This window comes from Stegastes partitus, unplaced genomic scaffold, assembly GCF_000690725.1.
Source record: "Stegastes partitus isolate 25-593 unplaced genomic scaffold, Stegastes_partitus-1.0.2 Scaffold2186, whole genome shotgun sequence".
Taxonomy (NCBI): Eukaryota; Metazoa; Chordata; class Actinopteri; family Pomacentridae; genus Stegastes; species Stegastes partitus.
This window is the reverse complement of record NW_007579917.1, coordinates 99409-104610: the sequence shown is the minus strand read 5'-3', so window position 1 is coordinate 104610 and position 5202 is coordinate 99409. Positions and strand designations below refer to the sequence as shown.

Below are 5202 nucleotides of genomic sequence, written 5' to 3'. Positions count from 1 at the left end.
ACCCGTCCATCGCCGCTTGCGGCTTTAATTAGATTTGGGACACTGCTGTGACTCCGACAGAGCAGCTCAGGCTCTCAGCTCACACCTCAAAGGGTCCGACATCTCGACTCCACGGTTCACAGACAACTCAACACAGGTGAGAATTACTCGCTGTAGTTGTTGATGTGCTTCTCTCTGAGGTTAAGAGAAGATTGTCTAAAGCAAGGGGTGTAATAATGCTGTAAATCCCAGAAGTAACACCGTTTGTGAGAAAAATGTCAACCAAAGAAAATCTTGATGGACTGAAATCCAACCTGAATTTCAACAGATGTTCAGGTTAACAGTAGATGAGCTAAATATTCCCCAGTGCACTGAATGACTCTACCTGCAGCCTTATTAGCCCAAATTAATTCTAAATAAAACAAAAAGCGAGTCTTCGCAGCATAACAAACCACTGTAACGTGGTTATTTTCTACTGACATGATCAGGACAGACTGGGAGCAGAGCAGCTGCACATATTCATGATTTCTGAAAATATATCAACTGGTGATCGAGCACAAGACCTGCTGATGAATAGACCGCAGACAAGCTCGCTGCTGATACACAAACTGCTGTTTGCAAAGTTTACTCTCCACTTTTAGGCACAAGATGCAGCTACACCTACATTTTCTTTGACATGATGTCAGATATTTTGGAGCCGACTGAGTAAACATTCAGTAAACATTAAAAGGTTACACCTAGCAGTGTCCATTTGACTCAAAACAGCCACAAAAAGGCTAAAAACAACAAAACAACAGCTCCTTTGTGTCACCTTTTATTATAGCTCTTGTAAAAACGGTCCAACGTGATGTGAAAATAGACAGTTGACGTACACCATCTCAGGTAAACCCCTACAAAGACAAACTATCTCATAACAGTGAAAATGACCACACAGAGTTATTGAAGAACCACAAAGAGACCCATAATGACCACAAAACAGTGAGACGTAAACAGATAAACTCAAACAGATGGACCACAGACTCTAAATAACTACAAATAGACTAAATAGAACCACAAAAGACCCAAAATGATAACAAAGAGATGGAAAAATGACCATAAAGTAAATAAGAAATCAGTTGGAATGACCACAAGGAGACTAATGATGACTACAAAAGACACAAAATTAAGATAAAGAGACTAAACTGACTATAAAATAACAAAATGACCCGAAGGAGGCTTGAGGTGACCACAAAGACACTTGAAATAACCACCAAGACTCAAAATGGCCACAAATGGACTAAAAACCAACCACAACAAACTAAAAATGACCACAAAATGACCTGACATGACCACAAGGAGACATAATAATAGAATAGTATAGAAACACTTCATTAATCACAGAGGGGAAATTTTTACTAGTAACAGCAGAGAGAATAAAGTTATAAATACAGATAAATTAGCAAAAACATCCAGTAAGTAAAACTAAACATTATGAAACTATAAAATGTAAGTAAAAATGTACAAATGTTCAAGTGTTTTATATGTAGTGCAAAGACAACCACAAAGGACCTAAAATAACCACAACACGACTCAACATGGCCACAAATGATCTGAAGGCTCCTCAAGACGACCACATAAAGACTTTAAAACAATCACAAAGACTTAACATGACGACTAATACACTAAAAACAACCACAGAGTACTAAAAACTACCACGAATTGACTTGACATGACCATAAGGAGACTCAAGACAAAAACAAAGGCACCCAAAACACCACAATGATGCTAAAAAATGACCAAAAACATTTTAAAAAATGACCACAGAACTACCTGAAAATACCACAAACAGACCTAAATTATTAGAAATTGATGTAGAGTAAATTTGCTTTCTGTTCTCAGTCTGGAAACATGATAACTGCATTTACATGTTTAAAAAAGTAAAGCTAATTTAAGCTAACACTTAGCCATTATGAGTGACAGCTAACATTAGCATCTACAACAGAGAGGACAAACCTTCAATGAACTTTTTAGTCTTTTAAAACACTTTCTGGGTCAATTTAAAATTTTAAGAAACATTATTTACTAATTTGTAAGACTCATACAGACCTACAGATCACCTGTTCTTTACAAAGTAAACATTAATTCCTCATAGAATGCCGGAGCTGTTGTCGGAAGCAGGGGCCGGATGAAGGGAGATTAGCCGCGGCTAACGGAGGGAGGGAGGCGGGCCGAAACAGTCCACTTGACGTTGTAGTCCAGCGGGATCCATCTCCGGGTTCTCCTACATGGTCCACAGTTTTCTCGGTCGCTCTACTCATTCACATCCTTCTTTGCTCTCCCGCGTCGAGTTAGCTGTAGCTTTAGCTTAGCCAACAACGCAACAAAATGGCGGCCGCTGCCTCGAACGTTATGCTAGCTCGCTAATGAGCTAACCGGTTAGCATCGAATTTTAACGAACCGCATCTTAATTACGCTTAATAAAAAACACAACGCGATGTATTTACCTTCTATGAAAGGAAACACAGTGGGTGCCAGCTGATTAATGTCGAAACAAACAATAAAATTACAAATTAAAAAAAACATGAAAAATAAAACAAACGTCTCCAGGTGCAGCAGTGCAGCGGGGTCGAGGGTCAACCGACGGGTCACGTGGAAGACCCGCCCCTTCACCTCCATGACCGGGAAGATAAAAACCTAACCTTCTAAAATGCGTTGTTTATCAGGTTGACGTCTAAGTTTGTAAGGTCTTTACACTGTAAGGAAAAACAGCAGTTCCCATACCGGGAGTCGAACCCGGGCCGCCTGGGTGAAAACCAGGAATCCTAACCGCTAGACCATATGGGACACAATGGGACTTTTTAATGTCTCTATAGCGGAGATTTTAAACAATATTTTGTATAAGTTTGTTGAAATACATGTTCAATAAGTCAGAAAACAGCACTTCAAACACATAATATATAGCACCACCTACTACAGGTTGTGCCATATTGTTTTATTTTTAATGTTTTAGTTTTGTATTTTATTTTTAATGTTTTGAGCTGCATGTAAGTTGTTATGCAAATAAAGTACTATTGTCATACTTTCCATATGGTCACTTTTTTAAATTTTAGATTATATTAATAAACTATATTTCATAAAATACCAATCTTTCATTATTAATAATATCAACCCTCTTAAAAAAGTTTAAATGATAATTGTATACACATCTTTTTAACCTTCTTCTAGTATCGTGTTGGAGGGGAGCTGTTACACAAATGAAGTGTTTTATTTTATGCACGAGCTGACTTTGAAGGTGTTCTTTCATACTGTGTCGGTTCTACCATTTAAACATGTTCTGTGTTACTGAATGTGGGTTGTTGGTTTTGACACGTGATCTGTTTGAATGCGCTGAAAAGGTTTTTGTCAGAAGTGGGATTCGAACCCACGCCTCCAGGGGAGACTGCGACCTGAACGCAGCGCCTTAGACCGCTCGGCCATCCTGACGTTTCCGCCAATCGACACGACGTAAACAATCGATTTTCTATAAACCATGGTCTACTGATATATTTATGATATATACTACTTTTATTGGCAAAGTAATGGAAACAGACTTCAAATATATATTTTTAAACCTACAAAAAGGATTAATCAAATAATTACAAAATTTATAAACAAATATATTTGTTTATTAAATGTTATGCATTATGCTGTTTATGCATTTCTGTCTGAATACTGACAAAAAATACTTTAAAAAATGAATTAAATAAATTAATCACATTTTAAATTAAATAAACAAATAAATTAATAAGGCACTAATTTATGACTTACCTCTGTATTTATTTTTTTAATGTCTATTTCCAGCCCCTGGACCTCATTACTGTTTCAACGTTTGTTTATAAATATTAAAATCATTTGATTAATTTAATCTGTTTTTAAAAATATTTATTTTTTAATTTGAAGTCTGTTTCCATCAACGTACTCTGCTAATAAGAGCAGATGTCATAAATAAATCAGGAGCCTGTGGTTTATAGAAAATCGATTTTTCACGCCCTGCTGGGTATTGCTATCGTCAGGATGGCCGAGCGGTCTAAGGCGCTGCGTTCAGGTCGCAGTCTCCCCTGGAGGCGTGGGTTCGAATCCCACTTCTGACAGAAGTGTTTTAGATTGAAGTTTCAAGTAATATGTCAATAAATGCACGACTTAATGACACATAAACATGCAGAAATATGTGAGTAAGCTTTTAATAAGTAGGAAGTTACAACCAAATTTATATAGAAATATAGAGGTAGTGCTTTCCTACTTATTATTTGTCCTTATTATGAATTTATTCACATATTTCTGCATGTTTATGTGTGATTAATTCGTACATTTATTGATGACTAAGTCATTTCAGGAACCTAGAACCGGACTTCGATCTAAAACACGTCTGTCAGAAGTGGGATTCGAACCCACGCCTCCAGGGGAGACTGCGACCTGAACGCAGCGCCTTAGACCGCTCGGCCATCCTGACTGCACACAGCAGCTGTTGAATTTAACACCCGACCTGTTTAGCAGCAGCTCGAGGGCAACTGGAAACTCCCCGCGGTTATTTTAAGTCCCAGTAACCCAGTTCTTTAAAAGCCAGCCGGAAGACAAACGCTGCTGAAATGGCTCCAGTTTAAGAAAACAGAGACGACGGTTCGGTTACACCAAGCACACTTTATTGACTCAGATCATGAGGAAGTCACAGAGGAATCATGGGAGATCGACAAACACCGTTCGCATTAAATACAGGAAACGCTGGATTACACTTCAATTATCTGATCTGAGAGAAAGGTCAAAACGACACGGCAAAAACACGGCAGCTCCATCACACTCACAAGAACCCGAAGTCACAAAACAACAAACTTCCCTCGTTGTGCTGAAATAATAATGACTGAGGTCAGAAAGCCATCAGAGCGGCTCGATGCAGTTTGATTACAGGCCGACGGCTTCAGGGAATCTCTTCAATGATGCTGAAAATATGAGGACCACAAGCTTTCTTCTTAAAATCTTAAATAAATATAAAATATTGTCGGGTGGCGCTGGATTGTTGGTGTGAAAACACGTCCCAACTGGAAGACCTGGAAGTGCACAGATCACAGGAGAGTCCTCAGGAGTAGAACTTACTGTTGTTTATCTTCTTCTCTTTTGGCCTGGAGAGAAAAGAACAGAAAATAGAAATGATAATTAAATATGTAGCACAATTAATAACATCGAACTACCTGATTTCTACGGAGCCTCAAA

At 38.2% G+C, this 5202-nt stretch overlaps 4 non-coding genes across 4 annotated transcripts; 1 reads left to right on the top strand and 3 right to left on the bottom strand.

Moving 5' to 3' along the window:
• Positions 1-2730: 2730 nt before the first annotated feature.
• On the bottom strand, positions 2731-2802 carry trnae-uuc (transfer RNA glutamic acid (anticodon UUC)). The gene has a single exon. It is a non-coding gene; the product is annotated as a tRNA-Glu (tRNA).
• Positions 2803-3358: 556 nt separating this feature from the next.
• trnal-cag (transfer RNA leucine (anticodon CAG)) lies at positions 3359-3441 on the bottom strand. Its single transcript has one exon. It is a non-coding gene; the product is annotated as a tRNA-Leu (tRNA).
• Positions 3442-4005: 564 nt separating this feature from the next.
• trnal-cag (transfer RNA leucine (anticodon CAG)) lies at positions 4006-4088 on the top strand. Its single transcript has one exon. It is a non-coding gene; the product is annotated as a tRNA-Leu (tRNA).
• A 276-nt stretch (positions 4089-4364) lies between these two features.
• Positions 4365-4447, bottom strand: trnal-cag (transfer RNA leucine (anticodon CAG)). The gene has a single exon. It is a non-coding gene; the product is annotated as a tRNA-Leu (tRNA).
• Between the last annotated feature and the right edge of the window lie 755 nt (positions 4448-5202).